Source organism: Pinus tabuliformis, chromosome 1_2 (genome assembly GCF_031772625.1).
Source record: "Pinus tabuliformis cultivar Carrire ecotype Pingquan chromosome 1_2, CPIR1, whole genome shotgun sequence".
Taxonomy (NCBI): Eukaryota; Viridiplantae; Streptophyta; class Pinopsida; order Pinales; family Pinaceae; genus Pinus; species Pinus tabuliformis.
The window spans coordinates 1,005,372,970-1,005,384,708 of record NC_142298.1 but is presented as its reverse complement, the minus strand read 5'-3'; positions in this window follow the sequence as shown (position 1 = coordinate 1,005,384,708).

Sequence of the window (11,739 nt, the reverse complement as noted above, 5' to 3'; positions counted from 1 at the left end):
TCTACTTCCATGAATTAGCCAGAATTATGCATAATAAGAAAGGATATTTTGGAAAAAAGTAAATCACTTATTTAAGACTTTGAATGTAACTAATGGGGTTGTGTTTTAGTAGTGTCATGTTATGAAATCTACGAAGGTTCAATGTTTGGAGTTCCATGAAGGTTCAATTCCCTTGAAGGCACAAATAAGTGGTTGTGGTCAACCAAAGTCTTAAGTGATTTTAATTATTGCATTTTAACTCCATGAAAATTCTTGTGATTTGTTGTTCGCCCTATGATGAATGCATTTCCATCAGTACTCAAGCCAATTGTAATGTTTCTTAGATTTAAAAGAAATACTTAAAAAAATGGATACGAAAAGTAAATTGGTTTTCACAAGCCATGACTATGTTCAAAATGTCACATTGAATCTTGGAATTGTCACACATCACAAGGCGGATCAGGATACCTACATTCATATGCACTTTGTGCATTCACATACATTGCACAACTATAACCTTACCATACATAAGCCATTTTCACCTGAGGCTAAAAATACAAGTAGAAGAGCGAAAACAAACTCCCTAGAAGCCATTGAGGGCTCATATTCGAAGAGCTCTTGAAAACCACAAAAACCAATGAACAATTACAAATGAGTTAGTTATCAATATAAACATATCTAAATTTGAATACTCTTAGATACTTTGATTCACATTGGATTAGCTAAGAGACCACATCAATAGGGTAAGAAATTTGACCAATTTTATAGCACATTGGCATCCGGATTTTGTTCATGGTTACTTCCTTCTCACTGATACTTTCTATTCTTTGGCTGCCTTCGCTAGCAATGACACACTTGTTCAGTAAAAATGGAGTAATGGGATGGATCCAACAAGTCCATTATGTTTCTCATCTTCATTTGAGTCTTAGCCTAGCTTGGGAAGAACAATCGACTCGAGGGCACATTAAAGTCCAAATCCCAATGCTCGGCTATGATTTCTAGCAAAGTTATGCAGAAGCTATAAATATCGGCCTGGGAAGTAATGGGCATCTCGAAAATCCATTCCGACGCCAAGTACCCTCTCATTCATCTCATAGTAGTCAAGACGTGGTAAAAATATCGGCCAACTAGTTCTTCCATTCCAAAATTAGAGTCCTTGGGGAAAACATTGGCATTCAAAGAATGTTCTTAGGATTAAAATCACAGTGAATGATGCAGTCTCAACATGGGTGCACAAAGTAGGACAATTGGAGACTCGAAACTGAGTTTGACATGGTCTGATGACAAAATCCATGTATTATATTTTTACTTGACGAAGGAGGACAAAAATAGAGCATTGAGATTGGCTAGGATGAATAATGTTTGCCCAACCAACCCCATAGAGAGAACACCTTCATGTAATTATTGTTGTTTTTTACTGTTATTATTAATATGTTAGTTATTTGTGAGGTTAGTTTTTGGTTTAAGAAATTGTGACCCAAGGTTATCTAAACCATCCAAATCATCGAGGGATTGCATTCAATCTAGGCCACACCAACCCTTAACATTGTTTGACCTTTTTTTGTGTCTCCTCTCGACTACTACAAGATTTTCTTAACTGCATTACAAAATAAAGCCCTTGAATTCTACTCGCAATAACAAGATCTAACTTTTATTAACAAGGACATTGAAATAGGCTTTGATCCATTGATATATGCAATTGTGAGAAGACACATGATTTGTATTTGTTCATATAATGAAAAAGTACCTTTTTTTGGGATAATTTTTTGTTTATAATTATTAGTCCCTTCCTGTAGGGACTATAGCATTCGCCTCATGATCAAAATGTGTGCACTATGAATTATTTCGCTATTTTTTTGTAAAGATTCATGAAAATGCTGAATATTTCTATTTTCCATAAATTCAAAATTAATTTTCTAATTTCCTTAAAATATTTTCTTTATTTTTTTACTGGCATAGAGAGATCTGATGGGACATAATTCCCTTGGTGGAGGGAATTTTATTAGGGTCCCTATAATACTAATGATTCCTCCATTACTATTGTAGTTGTATCCCTTATTAATATTGTTGTGACCCTATTGTCCCCACATTGTTATTATTGTGCCCCATAGAATCCCTCTATTGTTATTTTTGTGACTTTATATTATTATTGTTAGGGCGACTTGGTTATATTGTGACCCCTTAGACTTCTATATATAGAAAGGAGGTTTTGTCATTTGAAGCATCCAAGAATTATTCATTTGTGTAATGAAAAGGCCGTTGCCCCCTCGAAGAGGCTGAATTCTAAGGCATTGATCTATATTTTCTATCTTTTTGTGAGCTGGTTTCATAACATTTGCTATCAGAGCTTTGGATTCTAGGGTTCCGCTGCTCCAAACAGGTCATCGTGGAATTTGCGCTATCACTTTTTTTTTTTTGTGCGATGTTTCAGATTCTAAAAAACAAACCCATTTGGGTCGAAATCATTCTGAACCTCGAGTCCAAACTTCAGAGCTTTTTGCACTATATTTACAAAGATATGATCTCAGGAAGTTGGCCTTTTTGCTGACTCCCGAACATTCCAAACATGTGACCTATGGAAAATCGTCATAACTTTTGTTTTGAGCATCAGATTGAAATTTTGTAAGAAGTTACAGAAAGAGGACAGACTGTGGTTTACTTTTTATATTTTTTAGACCCGAAGGTTAAAACAGTGACACATGGCACTTCATACAAGTTCACTCTTCTGAAAAGGTATATAATGAGGTCATCTTGGGAGATTGTGCATAACTCTTTCTTGGAGAATCTAAATTCGATCAGACTGGTGGCATTGGAAAGAGGATGCAGAGGACTACTATAGGTTGCAATTTCAGAACTGGATGATCTGAAATTACAGAGATACATCAAATTCAATATCGAGCTCCTACAAAGTGAAAAAAGGTGTGTAATTTTTTTAATTTTGCATAAGATTGGTTTGAAAAATTAGTTTGAAAGAATTAAAAGGGAATAGTGAAGAATTATTAACATTAATTAATTCCCCGAAGAAAGAAAATGGAAACACCTAGTAAGCAACCTGAAAGCTCTAGCACGACTCGTGAAGAAGAGGAAGAAATGCAACATGATATATCAAAATTACAAGACCAAGTACAACAAATTTCACTCTCACTAAAGGTAAATGAAGCCAATATGAATGGGTAGAAGCTAAGATGAATGGCATGGAAGCTAAGATGAATGGCATGGATGCTAAGATGGAAGCTAAGATGAATGGCATGGACGATAAGATGGAAGAATTGAAGATAAATTTGAATAAGTTGCTACAAGAAATGGTCACTAATGGTGAAAGGGTAGTAAAGGAAACTCATGATGAGAACAAAAGAAATGTTAATCATGATTTCATAGACTCCAATGTTGGATTGAAGACCCACCATATTCCAAAAATCGATATGAGGAAGTTTGATGGCAAGGATCCCGCAACACGGGTACTACAGATGGAGCAATTTTTCGATCTCCATAATGTGCAAAACACACAAAAGGTACGTATTGCAACTTTATATTTGGAACCGAATCAGTTTATATGGTATCGATGGCTTTGCTCTTGTAAAAAAATTGTCACTTGGGCAATTTTTACGGAAGAAATGACATCACATTATGAGGATACAAAAAGCAATGCCTTTTTTAGCCAATTGATAAGTCTCAAACAAAAGGGTTCAATGATGGAGCACATTGAGGACTTCAAAAAATTGAACATAAGGGTAAAAGATATTCCAAAGGAGCATAGGATTTATGTGTTCATAGGGACTTTAAACGATAATATCCAACATGAGGTTCGCCTTTGGGAACCTGATTCATTGGAGAAGGCATTCAGGTTAGCAAGAAAAATGGAAAGCAAAATTATGGCAACCAGGAAGCCTACGACTCACAACTATAAAGATGGAAGTGTTGTTGCCCCTAGCCTTCCACAACCTATAAGGTTGAAACCATAACAATTGGAGGAAAAAAGAGCAAAAGGGCTTCGTTACAGTTGTGATAGAAAATACACTAAAGGTCATAAGTGTGCTGAGAAGAAATTATTCTACATAGATTGTGAAGAGGAGGAAGAAAAGGAACAAGAAATGTTAAAAGAAGAGGATTTACTCTAAAAACAAACCCTAGATAAAGAAGAAATGAATATGACCATATCTTGTAATGCATTGGCTGGAATTACCACTCCTCAAACTATCAAGATAGAAGGACATATAAGGAAGAAAAAGGTAATAGTGTTGATTGATTCAGGGAGTACCCACAATTTTATTCATTGTAAGATAACAAAAGAATTGAATTGCTTCCTATATCCAGCACCAGAGTGTCATGTGATGGTTGCAAGTGGAGGAACCATAAATTTCTCTGGAAAGTGCCATAATATCAAGCTATCCACGGGAGAATATGTATTGAATAGCCCAATGCTTTCCATTCCAATGGGAGGTGCTGACGTTGTACTAGGAGTCCAATGGCTAGAATCCTTGGGTACAATAGCTTTTAATTTTCAAGAACTTTTCATGAAATGTTCTGTGGAAGGAAAGGAAGTTGAATTAAGGGGTATTACAGGGAAACTGAGAAATATAATCAACGCTAACGGTATGACAAAGCTTCTAAAAAAGGAACAACGAGGTGTAATTGCACAATTATGTTCACTAGATGTTTCCACATCGAAATCACCTATTTATTCAGATCTCCAAAAAGTCATGGACGATCATTCCAAGGTATTTGAGACTCCCAAAGGTCTCCCACCTATTCGTGATCAAGATCATGCTATTCATTTGATTCCAGGAAGTGTTCCTCCAAACATCAGGGCGTACAGATATCCCTTTGCCCAAAAGAGTGAAATTGAACATATGGTTGCAGAAATGCTAGAGGCTGGTACAATTCAACCTAGTCAAAGTTCTTTCTCTGCTCCAGTAGTATTGGTGCACAAGAAGGATGGATCATGGCACAAATGTTTGGATTATAGGGAGCTCAACAAGCTCACTATTAAAGATAAATTTCCAATTCTTGTCATTGATGAATTATTGGATGAATTGCATGGATCAATTTACTTCACCAAGTTGGATCTTCATTCAGGATATCATCAAATTAGAATGAGGACTAAAGACATTCCGAAAACAACATTTAGAACTCATGAGGGTCATTATGAATTTTTGGTCATGCCTTTTGGCCTTACCAATGCACCTTATACATTTCAAGGTTTGATGAATTCCATTTTCAAACCCTTCCTTTGAAAATTTGTGTTAGTATTTTTTTATGATATACTAATCTACAACAAGTATTGGAAGGATCATGTTGAACATGTTGACAGAGTGCTACAACTATTGGAGGAGAAATAATTATATGCAAAAAGCTCCAAATGTTTCTTTGGAGTACAAGAGGTGGAATATCTGGGTCATATTGTATCTCATGAAGGTGTTAAGGTAGACCTTAGCAAAATTAAAGCCGTTAAGTAATGGAAAATACCCACATCCATAAAGCATTTGCAAGGATTTCTTGGGTTGATAGGGTATTATCGCAAGTTTGTTAAGAATTATGGGAGGAACCTCTAACAACATTATCGAAGAAAGATGCATTTTCATGGACTCCAGAAGCAACAAAGGCCTTCGAACATCTTAAATAGGCAATGTGCCAAGAACCGGTCTTAGCTACACCGGACTTCACAAAAACCTTTATTGTGGAATGTGATGATTCAGGAAATGGAATTGGTGCTGTTTTAATGCAAGATGAAAGACCCATTGCTTTCGAAAGTCGTCCAATCAAGGGAAAGTATTTACACAAAGCTATTTATGAGAAGGAAATGTTGGCAATACTACATGCACTTAAGAAATAACGACCCTACCTAATGGGAAGATACTTCAAGTTAAAAACGGATCATGATAGCCTTAAATAATTTTTAGAACAAAGATTATCCTTTGAAGAGCAACAAAAATGGGTCACAAAGATGTTGGGTTATGACTTTGAAATCATCCACAAAAAAGGGAAGCAAAATGTTGTGACAGATGCACTCTTAAGAAACCAACCAGATTGGATAAACAAAGCAAGGGAGGAATGGAAGAATGACAAAAAAGTGTGGGAACTTATTCGAAAGTCACAACAAGATTCCAGTACATTTGATACATTTAGCTGGAAAAATGATTTGTTATGGTACAAATATCGCTTATACCTCTGTAACAAAATATTCTTATGGAATTGCACACTTCTCCCTTAGGAGGGCACTCAGGATTTTTAAAAACTTACCACAGGGTTAAGAAGGATTTTTTTTGGGATGGCCTTAAATTGGATATTCAAAAGTTTGTGGTGAAATGTTTGGTTTGCCAACAAAATAAAGTTGAAACAATTAAAACCCCAGGTCTATTACAACCTTTATCCATTACAAGACAATGTTGGGAGGAGGTTTCAATGGATATGATCACAGGTTTACCCAAGTTTGAAGGAAAGAGTGTCATCATGGTGGTAGTTGATAGACTTACCAAGTATGCACACTTTTGTGCATTATCACATCCATTTAAATCTAGTACAGTTTCTTCTCCATTTATGGAAACAATTCAAAAACTACATGGAAGCCCAAAGATTATTGTAAGTGACAAAGATCCCATTTTCACTAGAAATTTTTGGACATAATTATTTTCTTGTCTTGGTACTCAATTAGCTCATAGATCATCTTATCATCCTCAATTTGATGGGAAAACTGAGATAGTAAACAAATGTTTGGAAGGATATCTTCATTGCTTTGTATCTGATAAACATACACAATGGGTCAAATGGTTGCCTCTGGCTGAATGGTGGTATAACACTTCCTTCCAATACGGAAGGAAGATATTGAAAGAAGTTTGCAGATTTGAACGACACAGATTGCTCTTAACAAAAAATAAGACCGACCTTACATTCTTGAAGAGATGCAGAGAATTAAAAAATAATTTAAATATCTGTCGGCTAAGCATCTCATACATCTCTATATTTGAAAAATAAGACCAGTCTTTCAATAATTATTTCACATCCTGAAGATGAACCACTGTTGCTGGTTCGAAACGTCGATCAAAAAAGAAATTGAATGTGATGGATCTAGAAGAAAATCTACATAAACATGAGACTCACAGAAACCTCAAAGACAAAATACTCACCTAATACTAAAGGGAGATATTGAAAGAAGTTAACAGATTTGAACAACACAGATTGCTCTTAACGAAAAAGAAGACTGACCTTACATTCTTGAAGAGATGCAGAGAATTAAAAAATAACTTAAATATCTGTTGGCTAAGCATCTCATACATCTCTATATTTGAAAAATAAGACAAGTCTTTCAATAATTATTTCACATCCTGAAGATGAACCACTGTTGCTGGTTCGAAACGTCGAACAAAAAAGAAATTGAATGTGACGGATCCGAAAGAAAATCTACATAAACATGAGACTCGCAGAAACCTCAAAGACAAAATACTCACCCAATACGAAAGGGAGATATTAAAAGAAGTTCACAGATTTGAACGACACAGATTGCTATTAACGAAAAAGAAGACTGACCTTACATTCTTGAAGAGATGCAGAGAATTAAAAAATAATTTAAATATCTGTCGGCTAAGCATCTCATACATCTCTATATTTGAAAAATAAGACCAGTCTTTCAATAATTATTTCACATCCTAAAGTTAAACCACTATTGCTGGTTCAAAATGTCGATCAAAAAAGAAATTGAATGTAATGGATTCAGAAGAAAATATACATAAACATGAGACTCGCAGAAACCTCAAGGACAAAATACTCACCCAATACAGAAGGGAGATATTGAAAGAAGTTCACAGATTTGAATGACACAGATTTCTCTTAACGAAAAAGAAGACTGACCTTACATTCTTGAAGAGATGCAGAGATTCTTCAAATCACAAAAATACAATTAAATTTACAAAAACAAATAGAACAATTAAAAAATAATTTAAATATCTATCGACTAAGCATCTCATACATCTCTATATTTGAAAAATAAGACCAGTATTTCAATAATTATTTCACATCCTAAAGATGAATCATTGTTGTTGGTTAGAAACATCGATCAAAAAAGAAATTGAATGCGATGGATCCGGAAGAAAATCTACATAAACATGAGACTCGCAGAAACCTCAAAGAAAAAATACTCACCCAATACGGAAGGGAGATATTGAAAGAAGTTCACAGATTTGAACGACACAGATTGCTCTTAACGAAAAAGAAGACCGACCTTACATTCTTGAAGAGATGCAGAGATGCTTCAAATCACAAAAATACAATTAAATTTACAAAAACAAATAGAACAATTAAAAAATAATTTAAATATCTCTCGGCTAAGCATCTCATACATCTCTATATTTGAAAAATAAGACCAGTCTTTCAATAATTATTTCACATCCTGAAGATGAACCACTGTTGCTGGTTTGAAACATTGATCAAAAAAGAAATTGAATGCGATGGATCCGGAAGAAAATCTACATAAACATGAGACTCGTAGAAACCTCAAAGACAAAATAATCACCCAATACAAAAGGGAGATATTGAAAGAAGTTCGCAGATTTGAATGACAAAGATTGCTCTTAACGAAAAAGAAGAATGACCTTACATTATTGAAGAGACGCAAAGATTCTTCAAATCACAAAAATACAATTAAATTTACAAAAACAAATAGAACAATTAAAAAATAATTTAAATATATGTCTGCTAAGCATCTCATACATCTCTATATATTTTAAAAATAAGACTAGTCTTTCAATAATTATTTCACATCCTGAAGATGGACCATTGTTGCTGGTTCGAAATGTCGATCAAAAAAGAAATTGAATGCGATGGAACCAGAAGAAAATCTACATAAACATGAGACTCACAGAAACCTCAAAGACAAAATACTTCCTTCCATACTGCAACAAAAATGACCTCATTTATGGCACTTTATGGATATCAGCGCCCATCCATCACATAATATTTAAGAGAAAATTCTAAGGTTCAAGCAATGGAACATACATCGAGCATCAACAACAAGTTCTCCAACTCTTAAAGGATAACCTTGTGTTTGCGCAGAATAGAATGAAACAACAGGTAGATCAACATCGTAACAAAAGAATTTTTGATGTAGGTGACTGGGTATTCCTACGACTACAACCATATAAACAAATGTCCCTCAAGCAAGCTAAGAAGGATAATAAATTATCACCAAAGTATTATGGTCTGTACAAGGTGTTGCAAAAGATTGGTACTATGGCATACAAATTGGAGCTTACTGCAACTTCTCGAGTACACCTAGTTTTCCATGTTTCATGTTTAAAGAAGGTTATAGGCGAAAAGCTCCTAGTTCAAACAATATTTCCAAAAATTGACGAGGAAGGAAAAATTATATTAAAACCAGAAGCAGTCACAGAAACAAGAACTCGAAAGCTATGAAATCAATCAATTTTGGAGTATCTCATCAACTGGAAGAACTTATCCGCTGAAGATTCCACATGGGAGGATGAGAATTTTATACGAAAGCATCCATAACTACTCAAGCGTTGAGGACAACACTTTTTTGAAGGAGAGGGGCATGTTGGGTCCCTATAATACTAGTTACTCCCCCATTACTATTGTAACTGTATCCCTTGTTAATATTGTTGTGCCCCTATGGTCTCCACATTGTTATTACTGTGCCCCATAGAATCCCTCTATTGTTATTTTTGTGCCTTTATATTATTATTGTTAGGTCGGTTTGGTTATATTGTGACCCCTTAGACTCCTATATATAGAAAGGAGGTCTTGTCATTTGAAGCATCCAAGAATTGTTCATTTGTGTAATGTAAAGGAGGTTTCCCCCTTGAAGAGGCTGAATTCTAAGGCGTTGATCTATCTTTTCTATCTTTTTGTGAGCTGGTTTCATAACAGTATTTGTCAGTGCCTGACAATTCATTATAAAAAAAGAAGGAAACTAATTTTGTGAGTGGTCATTCCCTCGGTGAGTGGTCTGACATTGGCACTGTTATGCTTGACATAGTTATGTTTGACACTGCTACTGCTCTGCCTAATGTTGTTGGTCCCTTATGTGCCCAGGGGGGGGGGGGAGGGGATGTAACACCCTCCTCCCACATTTACCCAAGTTAACCAGTCCACTGGGGTAAAAATGTGAAGAGAGAATACTACAATCTGATTAAACTCCCCATGTATAATTAAGGAAGTGGAACTGACACAACAAAATGAATATGACCTTATGCACATACCACAAAACCTACAGGAGGCAACCAACCCTTCTAGGTGATCAACCCCTACAACACATTGACACTTCACTGCCCTATAGCCTCAATCGCTACCATGACATGGGCATGCATGGGGTTGGGACCCTCCATTCACTCTCACAACATGGGCATGCAAGTGGTTGGGGTCTTTTTCAGTTAGTTATGAGCCCGTGATCCTAGATTATGTAGCACTTTTTAGGGCCAGGACTTGGACCACTGCCCAAAACTCCATGAAAGTTTAAGGAATGAAAAGTAACATCAAAATAATGATACAAATGCAAATACTTGAACAAAGACTTTGCTAGACCCATACTAGCCATGACAAGCATTTTGTCAAACATGTCACAAATATGCATTCTACAGGTCATAACAACAGATCTGAGCATAGGGGTCTCATACTTATTTGAGAATCACTAAGAAGCATTGATGCCTTATCAAATTAGTTGAATTATCATCTATTAGGTCATATATTCATTGTACATTCATTTACAAATTAAAACATGATGACAACCATACATCATCACTGTCATAAATCATGCTCATAACCAACATATAACCAATAGAGATAACAAGGATACACCAACCATAAAAAGCCTCATATGAACCAATACATTTTCTCATAAAATACCAAGGAGAAATAGTTCTTAATAATGAATGATTAGGCCAACCAAGTTCAGGACTTCCACGTACCAACCGACCATAGATTGGCTGAACCAAATATTTCTTTCAACCAATCACCCCCGTGCCATATTCCAACCATGAATGTGGGACTTATAACCAAAATCAACCAGGGCTTCCTGATGTTCACCACCTCACCCTTGACAACAGAACCAGGCTTTACCACAATCCCCACCAAATCACTAGGCCATAAAAAATAAACATATAATACTAGGCTTTTACCACAATCCTCACCGGATCACTAGGCCAAAAACAAGCATGGATGCCACCAAATATCTCCACCTACTCCATGAAATATTTGTCTATCCAAACCTCTTGGCTTTATTGTGTATCCTGCCATTATCAGTCAAGGGATTCCTAGGTCTACAAGGTCTCCTCCTCTGGGCTTTACTTTGTATCCCATCCTGGGATTCCTAGGCCCAATCAAGGGTACTCACCACTGAGCTTTACTGTGTATTCCACCATTCACCGGTCAAGGGATTCCTAGGCTCAATCGATGTGTTCACGTTCAGGATTTATCGTGTATCCCATCCTGGGATTCCTAGGACTTACGAATAATCTTGGGACCACCCCACTCAACTTAAAGTTCATCTGATAATCCAACTCAACCACATACAAAAGAACCCACCACACCATGGCTATCTGGAAATGGCAAGGCTAGGATGGAAAACAATGTCACACCTGGAAAAACCCATGCCAATGACAACAAGAGAACCAAGAACATACATGCATAACCATGCATGCTAAATCTAGCAAGGAAACAACCCATGCAAATTGATACCTGCAAATAATCCCACTGTATCTGCTAGATCTTGCTCTTCCTTGCTTGATCTTTTCTTCCTCTCGCCTTCTTTAC